At 43.7% G+C, this 27,137-nt stretch overlaps 1 protein-coding gene across 1 annotated transcript in view; it reads right to left on the bottom strand.

Moving 5' to 3' along the window:
• Nucleotides 1–26,149, bottom strand: part of LOC136941832 (contactin-1a-like) — a 60,816-nt gene extending 34,667 nt beyond the window's left edge. Inside the window, 1 exon segment of the mRNA XM_067234452.1 lies at nt 26,022–26,149. The gene's annotated coding sequence lies outside the window, so the exon portion shown is untranslated.
• Between the last annotated feature and the right edge of the window lie 988 nt (nt 26,150–27,137).

The following is a 27,137-nucleotide window of genomic DNA, read 5'->3' as shown; positions in this document are numbered from 1 at the left end:
CTACTATACAATGTAAAAACAATTATATCGATAAATATATAAAGAAGATATAAAGAAGAGTGCAATGTGATTGAGCATTGTGTGACCAATATCTCCAAGCATGGTTGAACGGTAGCCCCCTAGGGGGGCTAGGGCATGATTCTAGCACATAGGGAGAGTAAAGGAGAGAAGCCCCCACCAAACCCTTTTCTACGCTTGGTCTGATCCCAGCTGCATAATAGAGTTGGAGTCGTAATGTCTTATCACCCGGGTCAAAGCCAAGGAGGAACGGGGGGGTGGGGGGAAGAAAGGAGAGAGAGTAGTGGTAAACCTCACAAACAGGATGGAGGGGATGTTGATCTCTCCTTCCTCCTCCTTGTCCTCTCTTCAGCGCCCACCCACACCGCCAGCACCAATGATTAAGAGCAGATTGGACTTAATCCAGATGGACAAAGCCAAGATGAGGTTAACACTGGCTTGGTTTTTAATCAGGAAAACTGTGAGAATCACTACAGGTCACCGGGGTGCCTTCTCATAGGAAGACGTATGTAGTGTGTACTTCCAGAACAAAAGGAGGAACTATTTGATCACTTGAGGCTCCCTACAGATCTGTGCATTTGTTTGTTTTTTTGAGTGTTAATTAATGTGTGTCTCACGTTAATGAGAATAATTATAGGAAATTAAACTGAAAAGCTGATGACTTGAGACGGCCAAATATCATATCCTACCTTACTGAACCTGCTGTCTCATCTGTCAACGCTGCCGGGGGATAATAATAATAAGACTTTATTTATATAGCACATTTCATACAAGAATTGCAGCTCAAGGTGCTTTACATAACATCAATAAAAACAATATTATAAGCAGTGTTGGGGTAGTTACTCAAAAAAAGTAATAGATTATACATACTAGTTACTTAAAAAAAAGTTATGCTTTACTTTACTAGATTACTCACTGCTGAAACTCACTACACTACTAGTTACATTACTTTTGGATTACTCAGTGACATCACCTGAGATGCACTTGCCAAATAACAATATATATGCACAAATCAACTCATACTTATTATAATGAGAACAGATCTCTCTTTTATGCTTTTTAATACCACAAAGCTGACAAAAAAAGTTGTGAGAATCAACCTAAAAGTTGTCAAGCATAACAACAAGGCTACAGAACTGGCAGTAAGCAAAATGTCTCCAAATAAAATAATGCTTAAAACTTTAAATGGCAACATTTCCTCTACTATGTATGCTGCTACAAGCCTGTTTATCTCTGCTTTGGTAACCTGCTGATGTTGAAAGTCAAGTCGTGGCTGCTTGGCTGGTGTCGGCAACAATGGCAACGGCAACCTTTTATCGGCGTCAGTGTCACTCAGGGTTCGGGGATCCTATGCTATAGTCATGAGTTAGCATGTTGCCATTGAAGATGCTTTGACAGATTAGAGGTTGTGTTCGCGGCGGTGAAAAGGTGTTTTTGGCGTGGGCACAATGTACATTGTGCAGTTACATTTTTGTCCTTTCGCGCAACTAATACGAAGTAATGTGCATACATCCATCCCTCAAAAGATGTCCTAAGCGGCTCGAGTTCAGGAGGCGAAACAAGAAGGGCAGATCTGCCGTTCTTTTTTCGCCTCCTGAACTCTGGGGCTAAGTCAACTGACGAGTGTTAAGCAAACACACGTAGCCTACTGTAAAGGGAAGTTTGATATTATTTTTTTCTCCTCCCGATATGCAGATCGCAGTAATGCAAGTAACGCAAGTAACGCAAGACACATTTTTGTATTACTAACTGTAATGCGATTACTGAAGTTATCAACAGTAATGCGTTACATTACTGTGTTACTGTAATCAGATTTGATTACCCCCAACACTGATATCTAAGTAATAGGCCTACAAGCAATAATAAAACCCTTCTGAACACAGGCCGCAGTCTTTGCGGTATCTCGAGCCACAGTCTTTGGGGTATCTCGAGCCACAGTCTTTGTGGTTTCCCAATATAAATAAAAATGTCAAAATATAAGAAAACTAAACAAAACCCAAGCTCAGACCTCATGCTTGCGTGTAAAAAGGGCTATACAAATAAATTTGATTTGATTTGATTCCCTAATATTTATGGTAATGTTTTCCATAGTTTTGGGGCGTAATTGACAAAGGCTGCATCGCCAATCTTCTTATGACTGCTTCTGATGATCGCATTGTTCTAGCTCAGCGTTCCCCAACCACTGGTCCGCAGACCGGTACCGGTCCGTGGGTCATTTGGTACCGGGCCGCACAGAAAAAATAATAATAACATTATTTCCTTTTAATTGATTATCAGAGTCTGAAAGATGTTTTATTCTGAAAAAATATCCGGATTCTCTCCTTCTATGCGGGCCTTTTCCCCTGAGAAAAAAAGCTCTGCAAAGACGTTTGTTTACTCATTTTTTAGCAAGTTTGTGGGCTTCATTGAGCGGTAACTATCACGCGCGTCTCGAGAATTCAGACGTTTTGGCACAATTGGCGTTCCATACTCTTGACACATGATGACACGTGATACTCACCTCTCAATGAAGCCTGTTTGAGACAACAGGTGCGTTCGACATGGACTTGCAGTCGGGGAGGAGTTGAAAACGGCTCTGTGAAGTCGGACATTCCAGCTTCTCGTGGTTTTCTGCGTTGACGTCAGTCATGGCAGATCAAGCGCTGTTTGCTTACTTTACTTTATTTTTATTAAACTTCGTCTTTCCGTTAGTGAAGAGGCGGACTAAAACCCTTTCTTCAACACAATTTTAATTCAATTAAACTGTTTGGTCCGGATTTGGCGAAACTGAAGGTATCAGAATAATTACAAAACACGCGTCAAAGTTGTCGTGTGTGAGTCTGGCCAATCATGAAATAGCTGTGTCGTCATTAGAACCCGTGCAGTTGCTCTTGAGAAAATGCGCTCGGCTACACAGCTGGCAGTTCTCGAATCGATACTTTGATGGCTACGTCACAGTGACCTAGCCTAGGCGCCATCTCAAGTCGGACAAAAAGTCAAACCAGAATTCACTGTTTCAAGTCAGCCGCCTGCAGCCGGCTGCAGCGCTGCATGAAGTCAGTCCATGTCTAATCCTGTCTAAAAGCAGCACTGCCATCACCCATTGGCAGTAGGATGATTGGATGAAGATTGGGCCGATGTATTTGTCATACATATGAATGGTGTTTCTGCCTATGCAAATTAGGACATATTCAATAAGTGTGGAGCTCATGTGCATATTCAATCTAATTTCAAAAGAAACTTGTAATACAAAAGAAGTTACTTTTCATGTATACTTTTACTCTGTTGAGTTTTATTGTGGTAGGAGTAAAGGAAAAAATTAAGCGTATTTGGGTGTATTTGGGGAATATTCGATTAGTGTATAGCTCATTTGCATATTAAAATTCATTTTCAAAGAAACTTGTAATACAAAAATGTTTACTTTTCATGGGTAGTTTCATTGTGTAACGTTTCATTTTGATAGGAGTAAAGGAGAACAATAGCCCCATTGGGGTGTAATGTTGCCTGGCCTTATTGGCACACATTTCGGATTGATGAGAATTAAACATATTTCCACAACTAGGATTTCTTTGGACTTTTAGTATGTTGTTCTGGACACCTCATAGAAATGATCTATGCTGAAAAAATATTTTTTTTACAATTAGTCTGTCGTAAAACGTTAATTTGCCTGGACTATCTAGCAATGTAACTAGGTCCTTGTCCGTTTAGAGAAGTATGTGAGGAAAAGGACCTTGTCAATTCTGAATGTAACAGGGAGCCAGTGTAAAGTAGCTAGGACAGGACGAATGTGTTCTCTCCTGATAGTTTTGGTTAATAATCTAGCTGAGTTTTGAATGAGCATTAGTCTTTCAGTGTTTTTTGGGGGAAGACCAGCGGAAAGTGCGTTACAGTTGTCCAGCCGGCTGGATATAAAAGCATGAATTAGCTTCTCTGCATCATTTTGGTTTATGAATGGTCGCTATATTCCTGAGGTAAAAGAAATCTGTTTTGGTTACTTTATTAATGTGAGAGTTTAAATTCAAATCTGAGTCCAGGACTACACCAAGACATCATGGTTTAAACCAGCGGGTTAAACCTCCTAGATTCTTAGTTAGCATGTCTCTTTTGGATTTGGGGCCACATAGTAGGACTTCAGTTTTGTGTTCATTTAATTTAAGAAAGTTATCATTCATCCATTTGTTTATTGCTGCAGTTGGAATTTATGGCTGTTGCATTGTTGGGTTCAGCGGATATATACAATTGTGTGTCATCCGCTATGGAAATCTTATGTTCTCTGATTATGTTGCCGAGTGGTAACATATAAACAGAAAAAAGTAATGGACCTAAGCAGCTTCCTTGAACAACCCCCAAAGCAGTTCTCATGTTTCTTAGACATATTGTCTCCGAAACTAACATAAAACTTCCTTCCTCTGATATATGATTTCATCCAGTTCAATACACTATCCCGTGAACCCAATAAGCTTTTCCAGTCTATTGATTAGGATGCCGTGATCAATGGTATCAAATGCTGCACTGAGATCTAACAGGATAAGGATAGAGACTTTATTTGCATCAGAGTTTAGTCTGAGGTCGCTAATTATTTTGGTGAGAGCAGTTTCAGTACTGTGATATTTTCTGAAACCTGACTGAGAGACTTCCAAGATGTTATTTTCTTCAAGAAAGGAATTTAATTGGACTAATACTGTCTTTTCCAATAATTTACTAATAAACGGAAGATTTATGATTTGGGATAATAAATGGGACTAAATATTGATTGAATTGAAATAAGAAAAAATGCTGATTGGTAAACCTCCAAGCCAGCCTGAGACTGTGGTGTTATTACCAGTCTGGCCTTAAAGCATTCCTCATCAATTCATCTCACAATCTGGTGGATCATGCTTATAGAATTCCCTCACAGTGTTTTGCTATAGCAAGTCACCAATTGTAGCTTCATGCTGAATCATTGTTGTAGCACGAGTAACAAGCAGTGCTATAGCCAGTCTTCCCATGAATAATTTATCCCCAAATCATTGATATATGCATCTAATATGAGCCAAGGAATATATGGTCAGCCACTTCACACACATCTGCTCAGAATTGAAACATGGTATACTACTCTATTTCCAACCTACTATGGCTCCATGAGCCCTGGGTAGGTGTTCCTTTGTGCCGACAGCCATCAGGTTGGGCGTCCCAGAGGGCAGACAAAATGATTTTACAGAGGAGAACTAGACCTAGGCCACCCAACTGTTTTAGACAGGAAACAAAACAGCCAAGCCACACCTTCAGACGCAGAAAGAACCTTCCAGCTTTGATTAGACTCCCTGTGGCTCCCAGCGAGCCACTCACTACCGGAGACAAAAACACTCGCAGAGAATGTTTCTGTCAATAATGGCTTGGTGGCTGGGTTTCAAGGACTGAAGTGTACAATCTCAGAATACCACAATCTCACCTTCCTGCTGAACCAACAGCAGAACAATATCAAAAAGCTATAGCTTGACATGAACCAAGGGAAAAGAGTGGAGGAGAACAGAAACACCTGTTAAAGTAACAGCTTTAAATCATATGGGAGTCAGGTGGCTGAGCGGTTAGGGAATTGGTCTAGTAATCAGGCACTTCACCCTACTTGCCTCGGGGGAATGTCCCTGTACTTACTGTAAGTCGCTCTGGATAAGAGCGTCTGCTAAATGACTAAATGTAAATGATGAACTATGGATGGTAGAACATGATTGACTTTACTGACACCTTCATAACGATAAGGTTAATGAAGGGAATGTCCATCAGACATGATTGAAAGTGTGTGTCTTAAGGCATGGTTTGCCCCAGAGCGTTCAGTGTTCTGTCAGGAACAGCAGACAGTGCCCCATGCAGCTGATAAAGACTGGATCCATGATGTAATCCTGTTGCGGAGAGTCCAGTCATGCATTGCTCTTTGTGTCACTCTCACCAGCCACTTGTCATGCTAATGTAAGCCATTTATCCAGGCCCACCAGTCAACACAATTCTTTAGGGTCACGCAGTGTATGCCCCCTGACTGACCTGAATATCAATAGCACCATTGATTCAGTGCATGCGTTCGGGCCGTAGGCCAACAAATGAATCACATAAACAGAAACTCAGCAGACACTTTGAATGTTGTTTAAGGATATCGTACATGGACGATAAATCAACACTAAAAGCCATGAGAGAATGTGGCATACCTGTCACAGTTTTCATTACATTGCTAATATATGGTGGCACTAATCACTACCACCCCATAACAACATTTACAGCAAGTGAGTGGTTTGGCTGTAGGTGGGAGACATATCTTTTAGAAAAAGTACTTAAAGCACATTTTCACTAATGAAAGAAGGTAAAGTGACACTTAGTTAACCTATAGTTATGTGGATGTGAATCACCAAGAATGTGCTGGTATTATTTTTAATAGACCTGTTTCATGGTCCAGATCTGACTGATTTGAGTTGATGATTTAAACCGATATCTGCTGTGGACATTTCTGTTATGGTGCATTACCCTATGGATGAGCTAAAGGGCTTTGCTCACTTAAGATGTCTCTAACTGATAAAGCTACCATTGGATGACGCTGTCAAACCTCACAGTGCTGCAGAACCAGCTTTATCAAATCTCAGCCATGGAGTAAATTGTTTTTTTTATGGAATATATTTCCACTGAGTTAATCTGTGATAACGTTTCACCAAGATGACCTTTCAATCCAATAGTCACACATTCAAGTTGCCTAACATGCTATACACCCCCACACAAAAGCGTGTGTTTATTGAAGTATGGAAGAATGAGTGTCATTTCAAGCACAAGCATGATTCATTGAGTAACAGGCAAAGGTCATAAAAGGCCTATACTCTGAAAGGACAGAGCTCTCTTTTCAATTACTTTATGGCACATCTGTCCTGTGAAGATATCAAGCTAAGTGTTCTCTATTGGAGAGCAATAACAAGCATTGGTACTTACACATCCCAACCCCCCATTAATAACTAAGGATCTCTCCAGTACAAGTAACTGTAATTATTGGCTGACAGACCAACACTTGACACCATGTGTCAAATGCAGACAAAAATGCCCGCAGACAAAAATGCAAGTAAACTTCTTTTTTTTATACAATAAGCATGTGTACAAATACATTTCTGGAAATAAAACTGTAAACCTGTACAATGAAATGGAAAGTGGTTGAGTAAATATATCACACACAAAAAAAATATTAATCACAGTACCTTCTCTATTTATCACATTATTGGATTAAATAAATGAATCCAACATTAGGCGACAGATTAATTTAAACCAAATGGAACACTTTAACGTCATAAAATAAGACAAGAGTATCCATTTTAGGCCTTGAGAGGGTTATACACGCTGCTCAACTGAATTCCACTGAAGTACAATAGCATGTGGTGACACAGAAAAGCTCACGGATACCGAAAACTATGCGACACCTGTCCTAGGTTCCTCTTACCTTGCTGCGAAGCAGTGGTGTCATGTGGTTGTGTGTGAGCAAATTAGCTACTTAGAGAGCCGTGTCTCCTTCGTTACTGCCAACTGTCCTAAATCCTGAGCTCCATTGTCTGTCTCAAAAATGAGCAGTGCTGGATGGAACAGCTCACCTCGATTTGCGCACACAAAAGCCTAATTCCCTGAGCAGGACGGGGAGCCATGCAAATGGCGGGGCATTGAAGACGAATCCTTCCCGCAGAGAGAGCGCTCCACCCAGGGGTCGTCTGTCTCTGCCGCGGCCAGGGGCGGGTCTAATCTCTTAAGCCCTACCATCTCTCTCTCACACACACACACACACACACACACACCACATACACTCACGCACACACACATACTGTACATACATACAGACTTGTACAACTAGGCACACACTTGCGGACGCACAAACATACACTATACAAAAGCACACACTTTCAGACCAACAGGCACATGTCACTACCCTGGCAGTTGGCCAGACCTTGAAAGGATGCAGTTTAATGACAGGCACACCTTCTCAGTAAGTCCTTGGCCTTATCATCATCATCATCCTCTTCAGTGAGACTCAAGGCTGGTCTTCAATATCAATGAGATTTTGAGGTGCAGGGAAAGTTTATTCTCAAATGACCCCAAGCGGCGAAGGTACTACGTCAGTAACCAGTATATATGTTTTCTATAGTGTTGCTTCAGCCTGGTGACACAGTGTGATGTGAAGCAGGAATGGCAGACGTTTGCTCAAAAACTGATTTTGTTGTGATTGGAGTCTTTCTAGTGCACTAAAAAGCTACAGATTATATGCTAATTCAATTGGTCTATTGTGGCCATAGTCTGGTACCATGACAAATGACTTAATCAGTGTGAAAAGTGAGCTTGCCTTGTGTTGGGAGACTAGAGACAGAAAGAAACAAAAAAGTGTCGGGAATTGATTTGAATTATTGGATTCCATGGGGTGTGATCATGCAGAAGGGCCAGGCTCCTAGCCACCATGTTGTGTATCTGAAAGCCCCATCACCATCCATCTTACTGGGCCGTTTATGCACCACCGACACTTTCAGCGGAGGGAAATGGAGTTTAATTGATCCAAACCCATTCCAGAAACCTTAAAAAATGTCTGTCAGGACCTGGGTTTGCACTGACAATGTGGAGCTGCCGAGACACAGTGAGGGAGGCAACGGTTGTCGGATAACTCGGGCAATGTCAGTATGCTCCAGGAGTAGCTGGCTATTCATTCATTCATTCAAATAGATTTTAAAGTTAGTATCTTTGTCACTTCCTCATTTAAAAAGGATATAACAATTGCAGGGTTTTCAATTACGTAAGCAAGAGTCAAAGCCACTAACTAACAAGCTGAAGCTGCCTCATTTGTGGTGAACTATGATCTAAGCTACTGCCAGATAAGGTAGAGTGTTGCCAGAGAATTTCCACTATGGCTTTTTAATTCGATAGAGTCTCCATCAGTTGACACTGAATAATGAATTGAAATGAACGAAAGTGCAAAGTGGACATTTTCCGCCCTCTACTGTGTGCACTCTTGACTCCTCCATTCATAAAGCAGGCCTGCTAGTAACCACAGATGTCACAAATCTCTCAGAAGTTGCTTTCTATACAAAACACATGCTGTACTGCCCAAGCACCGGAGCTGTGTCTGCCTACACAACTCTACTCTCTCTCTCTTTTACTCTGTATTTCTGTCTCTCTCTCTGTCTGTCTGTCTGTCTGTCTGTCTGTCTCTCTGTCTGTCTGTCTGTCTCTCTCAGTCTCTCTGTTTCACTGTCTCTTTTTCATTGTTTGTTTCTCTCTCTTTTTCACTGTCTCTCTCTCTCTGGCTTTCTCTCTCAGATCATCTTCATGTGCTTTCCTGCAGACGTCTGACTTAGCACTATTCTCCGCTGACAGACACACAACAAGCGGATCATTTCCTTTCCACAGTATGCGAGACACACAACACTCTAAATGGAGGGAAATGAGCTGTTGGTCTGATCTCTCCGTCATTCTGACCAGTACATCCCTACACGGTGGTTTCAACACAGGTTAGATTGTAACGTCTAACATGTAACGGAAGTGGGCAGAGCATGCAAGGTGTTGTATCCTATTAACTGCTACCCTCTTGTATCCTGTAAGATTGTGCTACGTTCTGTTCCATTTGAAGACAAGGAGCAGTAAAACAGGAAGAGCTCCACATGTGCTCTGGGATGTTGATGCTGTGAAAGGTCTCTGTCTTATGAAGTAAGAACTACTACTGTCTCCACAAAGAATTAGGAGGAGGGAGGTTAGAGGTCCACACAGCGTGAACTGTTTCTTCATCTGCGCACTTACTCTTGATTGTATTTCTCTCTCTAAGCTTGTAAGTAGGCTAAATCCATCCTTATTGCACTGACTTGACTTCCCCAGTGTGCTCTTGTGTGGGGTTTTTGATGTTAGCTGTGTGTTCGTAGATGCATAATTGTCCCATGTGTGAATGCGAGTCAACAATATTCACATGGATTTCTACAAACTAAACCCCCAGTGGACTTGCCATCAGGCCTCAGCTCTCCAAAGCCCTTCTCAAACCAAAGAACCACAACCACACTTAGAGTGTGTACGAACAGCTGCCAAACCCAAGCCAGGATAATTGTGTAGCTGTTATGGATCGTAAAAAAGGGAGACAAGAGGCTTGAGATTCTGCCAAAAAACACGTGAAAAGACCCTTGATTACCAACATTTGACCATTGGGACCAAAGGGGTTTCAAAGCCTCTTTTTGTGAGGACAATCTGTCCCAGCACACAATCCCAATACACCCTTCAACAACCAATCACATGCCTAACGACAGAAGAAGGGCACCAAATATGGTCCAGCTTTTGTTTATTGTTTCCATGCTAACGTGAGAGGTTTCAGTGAATGAAGGTAGGGTGAAAGCAGAAAGTCAGACTCCTGTGCCAGAGACTGGGTTGGTGCATTATTGAATGAGTCTGCTGAAGGCAGAAGTAGCGACTATACTATAATTGGATTAGCAGTTGCTTGAAAGACCAGACAAAAAAAAAACATTCATAGTAGTCTGAGTAATATCACTCACTCAAATAAACAACTGACTATACAAGGAAAAAACCCTTTTACCCAGAATACAATGAGACATTCTTTACCCTGGAGGCTAAAGCTCATTTATCATCAACAAAACAAACATAAAATAGTATTTAAAGCCAGAGAACGACTTGTACACTCTCTTATTCAGTTTACTTGTTTACTTGAGTGAAAGTCGGCCATCTAGGAAACGGTAACCTGACCTAGAAATCAGACGAAGGCGGTTGTTGTGTGCTGAATGTTTACCAAGTGTCTCGAGGAGGAGAGAAAATCTTGGCATCCCATGGGAAAGAAATTGCACGCTGCTGTACGTACACAAGCCTAATCAAAGAACTTGACTTTAGTCATGCATACAAAGTCATTACGCAAAGGTCAAAGAAACACTTCATGTGGTGCTACTCTGGCACAGCCTCCTCTGAGCTGGAAAAATACTGTCCGCAACTGACATTTCAAACCTTGAGCTTCAAGCATGCGTGTTCTGTGGTTTTGTATGATAGCAGTTCTATACATGGGTGAACAGTGAATCCTACATAGCATGATGTTTGGTCAGGCTCCCTTGAAGCAGACTGGGCAAGTTGGAGTGAGAGCACAGTACTGTATCAGGGTGCAAAATGACAAATGACTCTTGGGGGGGGGGGGTCCCCTATAATGCCTTATTTGTTTATTTTCCACTCTTTAATGTATGAATTGATATGTTTGGGAATTTAACATTTTGAACAATAAATTAAGATTAGCCTACTTGATATTCATTCTTGAAAATGCCCTAATCATGTTACATATGAAAAACTGCAATTTTGTGGGAACCACTTAACTAAAATGTGTTTTTATGGGGGATGAAGCGTCCCACCCCCACATCGTCCCACCCCCACCCCACAACCGGCACCCCCACACCCCACAATTTGAACCCTACAGACTGGTACTTTACATTAATAAAACATATTGATGTGTAACTTAGTAATTCGTACCCCAAAAAACAGTAAAGTATGAATCTTTCATGAAGCATTCCTTTCATATTCAGAGGAATGTAATCAGTGCCTCATGAACATACAATGCAAACATGTCAAGAATGATTCACACATAAACATACAGGAGTGGAAACCAACACAGAGACACTGAATTACTAGTCCCCACACAAGCACACACACACGCACACACTGAGGAAGAAAAAACAAATGCTCAGACATAAGCACAGAACACATGTAGAATAGGGCAAACACACACATCCAATACCAGAGCAGGCTCATCCATTCTCACGTATGGCACAGCACTGCAGTGTTGAGACAGGCAGGTCCATTCTAAAAGCCTGGTAATGAGACATCCCCTCTGCAGAGCACAGAGCCCTGAAGGCTGCAGACTAGAGCTGCAGCACACACCGCAAACCCACACAAAAACACACACAGTACAAACACACACACACACACACTGTACGGTACAAACTCTTATACACACACTCACCCACACACGTATCACCTCATTCCCCCAAAAAGACAGGGATGGGGATCTAGACAACTGTCCTCCCTACTCCACCAGCCTTCTCTCATCCTACCTCACCAGACACCACACTCATAAATCAACTTGCCTCCCACACATACACACACACACACACACACACACACACTACCTACCTTGCCTCCCACACTCTCGCACGCACTCACACACAGACCTCACACACCACCTACCTTGCCTCCTACACACACACACACACACACACACACAGATCACTTACATTGCGCCCCCTTGCCACACACACCACCGACATCACTCCCCCGCCACACACACACACCACCTACATTTCCCCCCCACCCCCACACACACACACACGCTACCTACCTTTCCCCCCCCACACACACCCCAGAGGGATGCAGCTCCTACTATCACAGTGGGAGAAGGATGGTTGTGTTGGCAGCAGGCTGGCAGGACCAGGCTTGGTATCTCTTTCCTCTATGCCCTGTTAGCCTTTTAGCCGTGGAGAGCAGCCAGAACAGTCCTGTCGTCTTTCACTCTCTCACTCAGACTGTCTCCTCTCTGCCTCTCACACACTCACACACACACACACACGCACACACACATGCACACACAAAACAGCCATCAAATCACAGGGTTCCCCATCTGTGACCTCACACACAGGGGGAGGGAGGGTAAAGGCTGTTCAGTGTCATGGAAGGGGGTGGGGAGGGCAGAGGGGGATGGGGAGGGGAGGAGAGAGGGGGTGGGGGTGTCAGAGTGTGACACAGAGAAAGATATTATTTAGAAAGAGCAAAGAGCACGAGAGGAGGGAAGGCATAGATGGACCAGATACTGTTATGGAGAGAAAAAAATACTAAATCTATGGACCACAGGATTAAGAAAGAGGGAAAGAGAGAAAGAGAACGAGAGAGATAAAGACATAAAGAGACAGAGCGAGAAAGGGAGAGAGAGGCAGACATAGAGAGAGTAATGTAGATATAGAGACAGGGGCAGACAGAGAAATAGAGAGAGACAAACAGAGAAATAAAGAACGAGAGGTGGAGTGAGAGACGGACAGGCAGAGAGAGGGAGAGAGAGAGAGAGATGGGGTGAGAGACAGAGGCAGGAAGAGAGAGAGAGGGAGAGAGAAAGAGAGAGAGAGAGATGGGGGTGTTGCTGGGTAGAGAATGATCAAGCTTTATGGTTGTCTGCTCCCCCAAATCCCTCCCCCTCAGCTGGAGGGACTCTCCATGTCATGACCACCGTTCAAAAGACATAACCAGCCAGCCAAGTAGCCAGCCATCCAGCCATCCATCCAGCCATCCATCCATCCAGCCAGCCAGCCAGCCCTGGAAGCACCAGCAGCCATCCAGCCAAGGAGCCATCCAGTCTCAGAAGCACCAAGCAGTTATCAACCAGCAGCTGCACCGGCTAAAACTCAGAACACCTCCTTCCATCCACTCTTCCTCCCGTCCATCTAAACTCTTTCCCATCTTCTCACATCTCTCCTCCAGCTTTCCTCTCCTCTACCCCTCCGTTCCTCCAGCCCTCCTCTCCTCTTCTCCTCTCCTTCCACTCTTCATATTTAATGAATACGTTGAAGACGTCTGCTCTGCACGCCTGCACCGCTGTTGCCAGTGGCTGCATATTGATCCCTCTCTAACAGGAGTAATGAGGAGTCACATGATTGGCTGAGGGTCACATGGATCCTGTGCTGCTGGGAGGGTGTCCTGTCGAGGATCTTAAGACCCCACAGACAGGGAAAGAGCAAGGGGTTCTTACACACATCAGTGAGCCTCAGAGAGTGTGGGTTGGGGGTTATCGGGCTGTGTGTGTGTGTGTGTGGTGGGGTGAGTTGGGGTTATTGGGGCTGTGTGTGTGTGTATGTGTGTATGTGTGTGTGTGTGTTCTCCACTTACATTATGTTGTGCTTTTTGAAGCCTGCAGGCTTAAACGAGAGCATAAAGGAAGGCTGTATCATGGATGTCTGACCCAAGAAGACTCAACAAAAGAGATATCCTGGGGCCATCAGTCTGAATTCAACATGTTACATCCACTACAGCATATTTAACAACATCCTTAGAAGATCCCTTCCCCCTATCGGCCTTCAGCATGGTTGAGGGCATACCGTGTCTGTTCTATGTACAGTAGGGGTCATTAGGTCGAGTATCTACAGTGTGTTGTGGTCTGTCCACTTCTTCTTTTACTGAGAGTTATTTCAAATTAGGTCACTGTTGGATTTCAACTGACTGATCTGTGTCAAGCACATTCAATGACATGCATTTTCCAGGCAGGAAACTGGCATAATCAAGCAAAGCACATAACTCTATGTAAGCGTTCTGGCCAATCAGTGAAAAAATTGTCTGTGTGCTAGTTGTAGCATAGCAACACCTTTCATGGGGTTAGTAACCTCTATGGTATGGGTCACAGGGCCTTGCTATGTGTGGTTAGCCACGCAGTCTTGAGAAGCATGGGAGGCAGACATTAAATAGGCCAATGTTCATGCTCGGTGAACAAAACACATACAATGTAAAGCTGGCCACTAAATGCAATGGGACAACTGGAAATATGTCAAAAACACAATTCTGGAGGTCGGTGCGAGTAGCCTAGAGTGGTATTAATTATATGAATTATTGGGTCCAGTACAGGATTGGTGTCCCAAAAATATCTGTGTGTACAATATTGCTTCAGTAAGACTGTCACGACGCACTTAACACACATACACGTATTTGCATACATACACACACACAGAAAAGATTAAACACTTTCAATTCTGAGGGCCTTTTGGCTGTTTCGGATATGAGCTTTTTTCTCAAGTGGAAAGAAATAGGTCTGACACTTAATTAGCAAACAAGGACAGAGCCCGGACTCAGGTCATCTGTTGATGTCTTCCAGTGCTCTACATAACAACACATCTGATTGGGTCTCTCTCACCCCCGCCTGGACATTTTTCCTCAACCCCAACAACAGAAGCAGAAACTCACCCGAAGCATCGCTCTGTGATGGCCACAGTTGAGCTCTTCGGGGAGACACTTGAAGCATCAGGCTACAGAAAGGACTGTCTGTACATTTCATTCAAGTCATTCAAGCCCAGGTCTAACGCTATTATCTCTGCAGTATTCTACTGATTTCCCTTTGTTATCAGGCAGAGAGGCCGCAGAGTGTGTGGTAGAAGTGGTAGTCAACTGGAGAGACAGACTGCTCTTGCCCACTCGCACTAGAGTGGAGATTTTAACTGGCCTCTTCGCAGGCTAAGACAAATGGGAGAGTGATTGTAGATACATACTGTAGCCTGCTCACAATAGCACATAATAGCCCTTGGAAATAGCAGGCTAGCCGACGCTAGACTGTGACTGGCACAGTTCGAGGTGCAAACAAGACCACGTTTCATTGGAGGAGGACAGGCATGTCTTTGTGGACACAACTGTGATGACTGATAACAGTCGACCAATCGAAAAACCTTGAAGCATTGAGAGTCCGACACGTTTGTCAGAGTAAAATAAGCTGAAAAGTCCCTCGTAGCTTGAATCAATCACTCAATCAATAACTCATGTTTACCATTAGATATTACATACTGTACATGTGACTCTGGGTGGGCTGGCTGGAATTGTGCTATTGATCTTGAAGCATTTTGGTGCACTGATCAGTTTACAGTAGGGTTTTTGTAAGGGACAACAGTCCAGTCTGGTTCTGATTGCTCTGTAAACAGATTCAGGGGTCTGTTACGTCTGTCTAGATATGTAATTGTCCAGTTTACCAGATCAAACCGGATCTGGCCCCGCCTTTTGATTTCCTGCCCCAGATTGTGAGTCCCGGGGGGGACCTGTAGGGACACCGGTTGTCCTGATCTCCTCCCTCTGTCTGAGAACGTACACACACACACACACACACACACAAACACACAAAAGCACTCAGACATACACAAGCACCTGCATACAGAAGCACAGGGACATACACACAAAAGCATTCAGAACGACACAAGCGCTCGCATACACACGGAAGCATTCAGAACGACACAAGCACTCGCATACACACAGAAGCACACATACATAGAACAGGGAGGAGAGAGAGAAAACAGGGAGGAGAGAGCGAAAACAGGGAGGAGAGAGATTATGGAGGAGAGAGAGCAGGAAGAGAGAGCAAGGAGGAGAGAGAGCGCAGGGTAGAGAGGGCAGGGAGAAGAGAGAGCAGGGGGAGAGAGAACAGGGAGGAGCGAGAACAGAAATGAGAGAAGGGGAGGAGAGAGATTGTGGAGGAGAAAGAGCAGGGAGTGAAAGCAGGGAGGAGAGAGTAGGGGGGGAGAGAGGACAGGAGGGAGAGAGAGCAGGGAGGAGAGAGGACAGGAGGGAGAGATAGCAGGGAGGAGAGAAACCAGGAGAGAGTGAGAAAGCAGGGAGGAGAGAGGTTGGAGGGAGAGAGAGCAGGGAGGAGAGAAAGCAGTAGGGAGAGAGGGCAGGGGGAAGAGAGAGCAGGGGGGAGAGAGAGCAGGGGGAAGAGAGAGCAGGGGGGAGAGAGGGCATGTGGAAGAGAGAGCAGGGCGAAGGCCTGTAGCAGATTGAAGCCAGTGGCTGAAACCGCTGAGCAGATGACAATCATTCAATTTGGTGGTCGCTACTGCGGCCATTAGCACAGTCTTTCGGTCATCACCATCAATGTAGGAGGGTTAACGTTGTAACACTCAGCCCCAAGCTTGTCTCCAGTCTCCTTCTCCAGTAGCTGGCACAACTAAACAGTCCTGGGCTCTGAGTTTACATACGTGTCTGAAGAATGGATTAACTTGCTTTCCAAAGCAGACGTAACATCAGCAATGTCAGCTGCTTTTCTGAGTTTTCTTAGACCCCAAGAGATTATTAACAGATATGAAGCAATGAGAAGGGATAATATAATCGAAATGTCTGTCTTTGATCAAAGGAGCAGGCAGAGAGAGTTGTCTGGGACACTGCTTCACTGCAAACCGGAGCGCGAGAGGAATGCTAATGGTAGTTCCTAAATAGGCACCAGACTCACACTGAGTTGTTTACATATAATACAACTACAACTGAACCACTTTAATGATTAATTAAACCAACTCCAATCCAGTGAAGTCCCTTGATGATAATCATTATTCTGACCAGGGTGAGGAGAAACCCTGTAAAATCAGATAAATAAATATATATACTGCAACAGAAAAAGTATCTCTGTGGAATTCTGTGGACCGTAGAGGTTTGCAGAGGTTTGTGAATTTTACTTCATGTTTGGCCTAGTTTATTTTATTTATTTCTAGAAACCCATTTTGGCTTTTGATAAGGTCCTCCTCAATCATTTCAATAGACTCAAGACAAAGCCTGTAGTGAGTTTAAATGTTTGAACTTGACCGGTATTAAATTAGATTTAAGTGAGTGAGAAACCTTTTTTAAGTAAAGTATCAGAAACATTCATATCCATGTATCTCAGTCAGGAAGTCACCTTTCTCTCATCCAGTCTCTCTGGACTATAAACCCCCTCAGGGGTTTTAGGGTTTGTAGTTTCTGTATTTTCTACAGCTAAGTACATAACAGACTTGCCACTACAAGTCTCAGACTGACGATGAGAGACAATCCATCAGCAGAACTGAGATGGCCGTGGGTCATGCTGAACTGGTGTAGTGATGTTAATATCCCAAAGGAGATAAACACTGTGCAAACACGACAGTCCTTGCATCACTTTCTGTATGACTTCAGACTAAAGGCAGAAAGTACATAGAGGATATATTTTGACTCCCTCTGTACAGACTGCGAATTGAGTTCATGTTGGTGCAGAGGAACACCTCTTTAAAAACATATTGAATGGAGAAGGGGATGACGTTACCATTCCGATTACCAGATTAGCATTTTATATAACCAGTTAATCTTCTAGTTTGTGCAAGTCGAGCAATGTGGGCAGACAGAGGGGGGATAGCTCTGTCTCCAAAAAGAAGCTACGCAGGCTCAGTGGAGTGCCACACACTGGACAGTGTGTTCAATCTTCATCATCCTGCAGCTTAAATAGAACAAAACTAGGTTAAGGGATGCTTCATACATAATGCTTCAAACTGATGTTTTGAGTTGAGTGCTCTAGGAGAGCTGTGAGTTATTTTACCTACTTCCGGATGCAATTGGGCGTCCATTTTATTGAGAGGGCCAGAGAGGACAGAGACATGTTCCTATGTTCACGCGACAACAGTATTAAGCTACAGTATCAACGTGGTGTGAAGTTGTTAACTACGTGGCGTGCAGGCATGTGGGAAGAGAGAAACAGACAACTGTCTCTAGTCATTTTAACAACTAGAAGCACACAATGTGCCTTTTCTATTCGTTATTGAAATGCCACACATTGGACGTAAGAACAGTATGTTCTCCCCTCCCATCCCCTCCTCTCCATCCCTCTCTTCGTCTCAATTTCTCCCTTCATGAACTCTTTCTCTCCATTGTGTGTGTGACTCGGTGCCCTGAGCTCCGTCTCTCCTCCACACACTGTGACCCTGTGTGTGCATCTAGAGTGGAGCTGTGTGTGGGAGATAAGAGTCAGTGTATAGCTAGAGTGAGGTGTGGGGGGCAGAGGGTTAGAGGGGTAGGGCATGAAGGTGGATTGACTTGTCTCCCTCCCCGCCTACCTCACCTCCCAGAACCTTCTCCTCCATTCACTGTCATTACACAGCTCTCATCTCGTCTGTGATGGAGCTGGCTCACTCAAGCCATGTTTCACCCCTTCAGGACCAGTTGGGAGAATGCCCAGCTCCCCCTAAATTGGAATGAAACTTAAATGTATCCTATTTACCGGGTTTCCTGTCTATGGAATGATATGAGGTATGGTTCAGGCATGGTGGGGGCGTGACAGGTGTCTACTTGAGGTCGAACTCTGGGTCCCGTATCCACTGACGTTATCGTCTCATTTCCTGAAAATGCGTTTCCTGAGCACGGTACTTTGGAGAGATAGGAAGATTATCTCCTCCATTTAGTACCTGCACTTCTCACATCCTCTCTCTTCTCTTCCTCACTCGCCTCTCATCAAAAGCGGACCACAATAGCCATGTGCATCTCAATAAACAACAGGCTGTGAAATGTAATTATGGTGTAGGCTACAAAAGTCTGACTCATCACTATGAAGAATAGCACGGTAAAAAACGGGGACAAATGGGGTATTTACTGTGGCTGAATAGGCCTAAATGTGCTAGATTCATGATAATCTCACCAAAAGCTCCACTGTGAGATTAAATGGTAATGAATACTTGAGAACAGCATTGTACCAACCTCCGTCAAACATCCTAAAAGAGGTAGCACAGATTAATTAGGCATTGATATGTGTAGTCGTGACAAAGGACAGGCATATTAAAGATGTGGCGTGTGCATTCAGGTAGCTTTTCGAAAGGGATTTGACAGGACAGGTAGTCAGGATAAAATATGACGCACTTTGATGACATCACAGGGTTTTTTGGCCCAGATGTGACAGAATCCCTCCAGCTAATGTGTTGTTGTTGGCCTGACCTGGCCGGTTGCTCAGGACCACACTGAAAAGCTGCTGAGGATGTTAAGGAGAGTGTTATAGTGCTTCACAAGGCTTCTTTACACTCCTTTCACCCTGCCTTATTGGTTATGCAAGGAGAGCATGCATCTCAGACCTTTAGAGAGAATCCAGGGGAGAACTGGGTAGCGTGAAACGGGAAACCGACCTGTTTGTCGCACTCGCCTACATTGAATGCTAATGCTCCCACATCAATGGGCTCCTCAAAGAGAGATGCTGCCATGGGCCAGGGACACCAGGAACAGCCAGCAGTGAGACAAGCCTAACACAAACGCACAAGCAGCAGCACCCAGCAGCCAGCACACAACGTCTCCGCCGCCCCCGGCCCCCAGCCCCCAACCACCCCTTACCCCCACCTACCCTCCACCCCATCTACCCTCCACCCTCCACATGTCTATCTCCCTGTTCCTCACAGCCCAACTCGTAAACCATTAGGGGTCATTTCAGGGGAATTTTCTTTTTTTGAATGAACTAGATCAATATAGGCAAACAGGTCCTGACTGGCATCATTCAAGATGAGTTTAATAAACATGCTTTGCCTGTAGAAGTATGCAAACTGCCCCTGACTCTATTGATTCTCCTTAGACAGACCGATCAGGGATGGGCAATTATACTGGAAGCTTTCAAAACTATTGTATTAGAAGGTGAAGGGCCATGACCGTACATTACTTCTGGCTATTATAGCTATCCTGTATCCTGCCATATCACAGGATATGTTTGCTGCGAATCCTTTTAGAAAGCAGGTGGGAATCAAATATCACAATGTGAAATTGACGAGAGGTGTGCATAGTCATTGGAAAGAAAACATACGTCCACACTGAATAATGGGGATAGCGTAGGTAGTTTGTGAGGCCCATCACCCAGAGTAGTGTTAGTGCTATGCTTCCCATCTCTGCCAAGAGTAATGGGATTTCGGGGCCTAAATGCACTTTGCTCTCTCTGTGGAGCGGGTGGAAGGTAAACTATTGATCCACAAACAATTTAGCTGTCCATCCGGAGAAAAGGGAAAACAGGACGGCCTAAATGTATAATGAGCCTTCCCTTGAGCGCTGCTGCTGGTTGTCCGACCTTGCTCAGTATTCCCTCCACGTTCCAGGAGTCCTTCGACTACCCAGCTCCCCTGCTAGAGCGGCTATCAGCCTTCAGTTCATACACCCGCACACAGACCCTCCCCCAAAAGGCGAGAGGTCACTTAGCTGTAGAGCTAGCGAGTGTGCATCTCCAAGGGCACTTCTAATCAGTGTGCAGAGAACCTTTACCCCCTCTGCCATTCACCCCTCCACTGAACGACGACTACCAAATACTTCATTACTCAGACGTTATCACACTGGCAGTGAGGCAGTGTTTCATTACCACCAGGCGCCTTAGACTTGACTTGGCTAGGCAGAGTAGGTTTCCTGCACTGAAATGAAACACTAGATTAGAAAAAATAACAAGATCATTTGAAAATGGAGGACACGGTATATGGCTAGTCAGGCAAGAGGAACTTGTTGCGTTTTGGCACAGGCTGTCTTGGATGTAGTTGTGCTCCTGCCCTGCTCCGGGCACCATAGCAACAGGCCTTCCTTTCAGAGAGGCCCCATGATTGGTTAAGCACCAACCAGGAAGACTGGTGTCCCACTAATTGGACGAATCTCAGCACAGCCGCGCTGTTGTTACCTTTACTTACTAAAAGGGTACATTGCTGTATATATGGGACCCATCAAGAAATTCATGATGTGGACAGAAATATGATGAAGTCAGGATGTATATTTATAATGAATAGGGCTGTCCCTTGGTGACATTGATTATGTAATAGTGATATCTTCATGGCATGTACTGAGTCACATGACCAGTCTTATATGAGAGAGACTGTTAAATATTGACTCTGGTGTGCAGGGTGTCTGTATCTATTAGCATATTTCAACTAGAGGGATATCACTGTTTGTATAGGAAAGGCCTTACCAAACAGGACAATTATCTTGAGTGATCCCCCCCCCCCCACACACACACACACACACCACCAAAATAATCTAATTTAAAGCATGGGAAAAGTAGTCGTCCATGTTTTGGGTTTTGAGGTAATCAAGCAACCTTCATCTAAATCTAGAAACGTATTTTTTCAAAAATGTTGCCATGAAGCTAACATATCAGCTGGAATCCATCCACTGCTCTAAGGGAAGAATGCTCGCAACAAACTCAATTCCGAAACAGTTTTATCAACATCTTTATAAGACAATGTTGAATAGTGATTTCCTTCTCCTGGATCACATTCTCCTGGCAAGAACAGATACTAGACCTTAGACTATATGGTTTCAGTATCCTATGTGTGAATTCATCCCACTGTGAAAGACACTCTGTAAAGTCAACCGACACTAGAAGCAGTATCTTAATTAAGATGTCACATCCACATTTGGACACTTAGAATTGACCGACTAATTAGAAAATCTCCCCCTCGACCTTGTTAACTATCCATGCTGTCACTTATTATTCTTATCATCATTATAGTGTATCCTCTTTAGTACTGGACAATAGCAATCAAATGTTATTGGCTATTGGAAAATTTAAAGTATCCAGGCCTTGCTTGAAATGGGTGGGTGTAGATCCACAAAAAGATGTTTGTTCACTGTCCCTGCACGGTCACTGTCTAATATTATCTGATTCACAGACAGAGAGAGAGAGAGAGAGAGAGAGAGAGAGAGAGAGAGAGAGAGAGAGAGAGAGAGAGAGAGAGAGAGAGAGAGAGAGAGAGAGAGAGAGAGAGAGAGAGAGAGGACAGAGGACAGAGAAGACAGAGAAGACAGAGAGACAGAGACAGACAGACAAATTCATCTAGATTTAGCAAGCAAGCATGTGAAGGGCACCAGTTTGTAATCTACTTCTAAATTAGACGCACATCTCCCAAAAGATTTCCTTTGTGTAGCAAAACCTAAAAATATCTAACAAAGGAAGTCAAGAGACAAATCATAGAAAGGTTTGTCAGATTCAACCCAGTTTTAAACTCTTATAATTATCATCTGAAATGAGGAAGATCAAGAATTTCGCCACAGCAGTACAAACACTGTTGGTTCCAACAGACCTCCAAATCATCATTATATACCTCAACCTTTCTCATACGTTCAGGAGCTGCAACCAACATATCTGACCTCCATCAATGTCATCGTATTCACCCTATGAGGAGGGGATATAGACGATAGGGGCCATTTCCTCGTCTAGCAGTCGTCTAATGCACATTATCTTAATGGATTGAGAGTAATCAGATTTTGAATGAGACATCATTTTGGCAGATAGACAACTTGGATAGACTATCTCAATAACTGAGAAAACTCAGCACTTTTATTGGATAACATGATCTGATTGATAAAGAAAAATGAGGAGTTTAAAGTTTCAATGCCAACAAGATATGGTACACCATATCTTTACGGTAAACTTGTGATGTGTATTCCACAAATATTTTTCTTCAAAAAAAAAGCTATCCATACAATTATCAGTTGTATAGTACATTGCATGTGGTGTTTTGGACAGCTTTATGATGTAACAGTGGGTATTTTCATTTACATTTGTATTATTAGACTAAAATAGATCCTGTATTTATCCATAAACATATAATATACCCTGTGTTGTGTTCTGTATCTCTGTAAACACTTCTACCCAGCAGAACTGTGAGATTACAGATGGTGGACACACATTTTGGGCTGCTGGTAAGATGCCTCACATCGTACGCTCTCATGAATAGGGAGACACACACACACTTTTCAAACATATACAGCATGCACCCACTGGAGCTAAGTTCCCAAATAATTGATCATCATGTAAAAATAACTTCAAATCTCCATGGGCAACCAACACACAGTGTTCAATTGTAATTAGTTGACCTAGGTAGGCAACACTGGCCCCAGGAACAGAAGTGAGAATCAAGCCCCACAGTTCTATTTGATCTAACTCAGGAGGACAGAAAATGAATGATCTGTGCGTCCCATGCTTCTCCTGTGAGTGGAGACGTCCACAGAGGGAGAGCAGCAGGCCTGCAGCACTGCCCATCCTGACAGGGCAGTGGGGGACTGAGGTCCTTTCTCCCTCTCGGTAGGGGGAGGGGGTGGGGGGAGGGGGTATGGGGGGGGGGGGGGGTTGGGGGGGTTGGGTAGAGGAGGGCGAACACTGAAATATGTCTGCGGGCAAACACTGAAAACGTAATGTCTCCTGTTTCCGTACCATTAGTGGATCTCACTATTGATCACAGTCTCTGAAAATGCTGAGCAATCTAAAGACACCATCAAGACAAGGAGATCCCATGTTTGTCAGCAGTACAGGATGGGGCAGCGGGGAAAGGCTGTTTGTTCTTCCGCTTACAGTAAAATTAGATACGTAAGTGTTTGTGTGTCTAGGATGTGGGGGAAGGGGGAGGAGGATACCATAGAAAGTATTTTCCACGTGACCAGACAATCATTGCCTAACAATCTACCCCCTGCAGCTGCCAAATGCCATGGCTGACAGTCACTCCAGACAGGGTACCTTGATTATCAACAACAAATATCTTATCTTTCGGCTAATGCTTTGCCCCCCTCTGGAACAGGTCTCTGGAGGCCTTGGATTTGGAGGGACATCTTGGGACAAAATCTTATCTCTGAAGGAAAAGACTAAGAAAATTAACTTTAATCTTAAATGGCACTGACTACAATTTTACAATTTCTCCTAAACCACTGCTTTAGGACTAAGCCATTTAATCACAGAAAATGTAATGTGTAATATTTTGTCAGGATCAAGCCACAATGTCTAAATCGATTGGCTGCACTGGACAAAATGTCTATTTTGTACTGTCGATTCTGACAAATTAAGAAAACAGTCCTGTTCAATGGCTTATCATCACAAGGCTGCTTCTGTAAATACCTCTAGATTCAGGGAGAGGAAAGTTATATTTGTACCATATAAATAGCTTTGATTGAAAAATAAAAGCAACGAAAATTCAAAGCAACAAAAAAGGTTTTTTATTTTGTGAAAATTGCCATTGAGTCTTTTCATTGTTTCATGAGAACTCCAACCTCAGTGAGGCAGCAGAAATCCATGTTCAGAGTCAGAATCATGGTAATGCTACATACAGGCCAGGACAGATAGTGTCCTAGAGGCCCAGTCAGTGACAGTGTTATATAATGCGTTCCTTATACATCCACCCTGTCTACACTGAGTCACTGACCCTGTGACACCTACCACTGAGAGGAATCAACTTACATTAAAATATCTGCAAACTGAGTCCAGTTCTTGATTACCAGATGGTAGCTGGTGGCCTGCTGTAAATTGTGATTCCCTGTGGGACCATCCATAGGAACCTAAATAAACCCCAGTGACATACTTTATGTAGCACAGCTCAAGGTTGGCCATAGGACAGTCAAGCTTTAGAAGGGTTGTGAGGGTCCTAAACTGACAGGCATCCCATAAAATTCCTATGACATTTCATACTTTATTTATGACTGGCTACATTAGGCTCCCTAGATAGGACACAATGTTGACAAATAGGTCTTTCAGTTGCCAGGCTTTCTGCTCTTGGTCAATTCTCAGTGAATCGTGAAATGAATAAGAACATGAAAAAAAGCTGATGAAGAGAGAAGTTGTTGTGTTCTGTAGGCACAGCAAATTATATGGCGAATGTTTTTATAGAACTTTAGTGTATTGCAGAAAGCACGAATGTGCAACAGTTTCGTTAAGATTTTGATAAGCACCAACACCTGTGCAGAGATAAATGCACGTACTATAGCACAAACTGGAGACACAACAGCTGCAAAATAATAAAAATGACCACTGCATAGTGAGTCCGCCTAAATTATTAATGGGTTTCATTAAGCACATGTAACCTGTGGTAACCTATACGAACCTATAATTTTGCGAAACAAACAGGACGCGCCCCTGGCTTCAGCTGAGAGCCTGGCAGAACGAGGTGTTTCCCTGGTTCCCGTGATTTGCCATTACAGCGTATTATAGTTCCATCATACAGGACAGCCCACAGTTAAACCATGTCCAACCATGCGTTGGATTAAACTGAGATGTAATCAGATTTTGCAGGAAATAGGTCTGTGTACAGTAGCCAATCCGTGTGTTCAACCAATGGAGCACGAGAGAGAACATCATCATTTAGTGGTTCGTGATCGGAAGCATACAGGGAAGGCTTACATCTTTTACCGAATTTGCTAGATGTTTTTAGTGATGGCCTTACTTGTGATGGTATAATAGCCGCAGGTGCGAAATTATATCTTATAACGTAGCATGGTGCTTCAGAGATCTGCGGATGCATTGCGCTGCCTCCCGGAATGTAATCTAGAAAAATGTTTTGCATGTGTTCACATTGTAATTCTCTCATGAATGTATTCGCCTCGGTAGGACACTGCCTGAGATTATGCAATACGATTAGAATCATTTAACTTGTCAAAAATCATTCCCAGATCTGCATTGCGGTAGGCTACATACAGTGCTTTGCAGTTATTGTAAACAACACTGATTTTCTCGCTTTGCAAGATGCTGCTCATATATTTTCAAAGAGAAAATATCTCATATGTCATGCTGTTCGTGTCCTTACCTGCAATCGGCAATCAGTCCTTCTGTGTAACCTTTACGACACACACCTGGATCTGCAACGCATCACCGGGCGCTCAAGAGCGGGGAAGAGACTGACAGAGATGTTTGAGTCTTGTATCCTTGGATTGGATGGAAGGCTATGACTGTCAATTTAGGGGGGCGCTAACGCGGCTTCCATTGGGTAACTGAGCATGCATCCAGGCAAGAAAAAATATGCGTTCACGTCAACCAGTACCGGCGGCTCACATTTGAAAATATCTGCGTGGTGGTTGTTACGATCTACAGTACTACAGCATGCTGCATGATACTGTAGCAGCACTTGCCTACAGTAAGAGGAGAGCAGTGATGTTTAGAGATATTAGGGTATTCAAATTTGACAATGACGTTGCTCAAGGCAGTGTATGTGATTGGAGTTAACGTTTTGCCATGCCCTAAGGTAAAGTGGCCTTGGTGACAGTGATTTTGTGACGCAGATTGTCACATTGTAACAAATCACGATGAATAGAGGCAAACGAGGCACCCGGAAAGATGACTTAGATACCACTCATTAATCCTCAACCTAGAAGAAAGACAGCCTAGGTCTTTACCTTGCGTAAAACAAACTACAAGCCACTTCATAAGATTCTTTTCTTTTTTTTTTTTTTTCGGTTTTTGATAGTGCAGAACAAAATGAGGGCAGTGTAGTGAAATGTTACTCTTGCTAATGTTGGATTATAATCCAAGATAAATATGTTTGGGTGGTTTGTGCTTTTATGCACACTGAATGATGATCAAGAGTCCTGTGTATTGTGGTTTGGGAAAAGGAGAGGGGGAAGTCTCATACAGAGGAAGGAGGGGTGAAGTGTTGGGGGGGGGGGTATGTTGTGATTTAGCCCCAGTGATCCCCACTGGGACACAGCCCAAAGTATCTCCCTCCCCGTTCCAAATCCACATGAGACCCGGGGTGTGTAGAGGGGGGCAGGTGATGGTGGTGGGGGGAAGTATAATCCCGAACTGCATACGGCATGGTTTAGCGAGGGGGAGAGAGTGGGCATTAGTGTCAGATCCACAGAACAAAGCGCTCTCACTTTATGTATCTCCCACCCAGTGGTGATATGATAGTAGGGGGAGAGGCCCT

This window comes from Osmerus mordax, chromosome 4, assembly GCF_038355195.1.
Source record: "Osmerus mordax isolate fOsmMor3 chromosome 4, fOsmMor3.pri, whole genome shotgun sequence".
Taxonomy (NCBI): domain Eukaryota; kingdom Metazoa; phylum Chordata; class Actinopteri; order Osmeriformes; family Osmeridae; genus Osmerus; species Osmerus mordax.
This window is presented reverse-complemented; position numbering and strand designations above follow the sequence as displayed.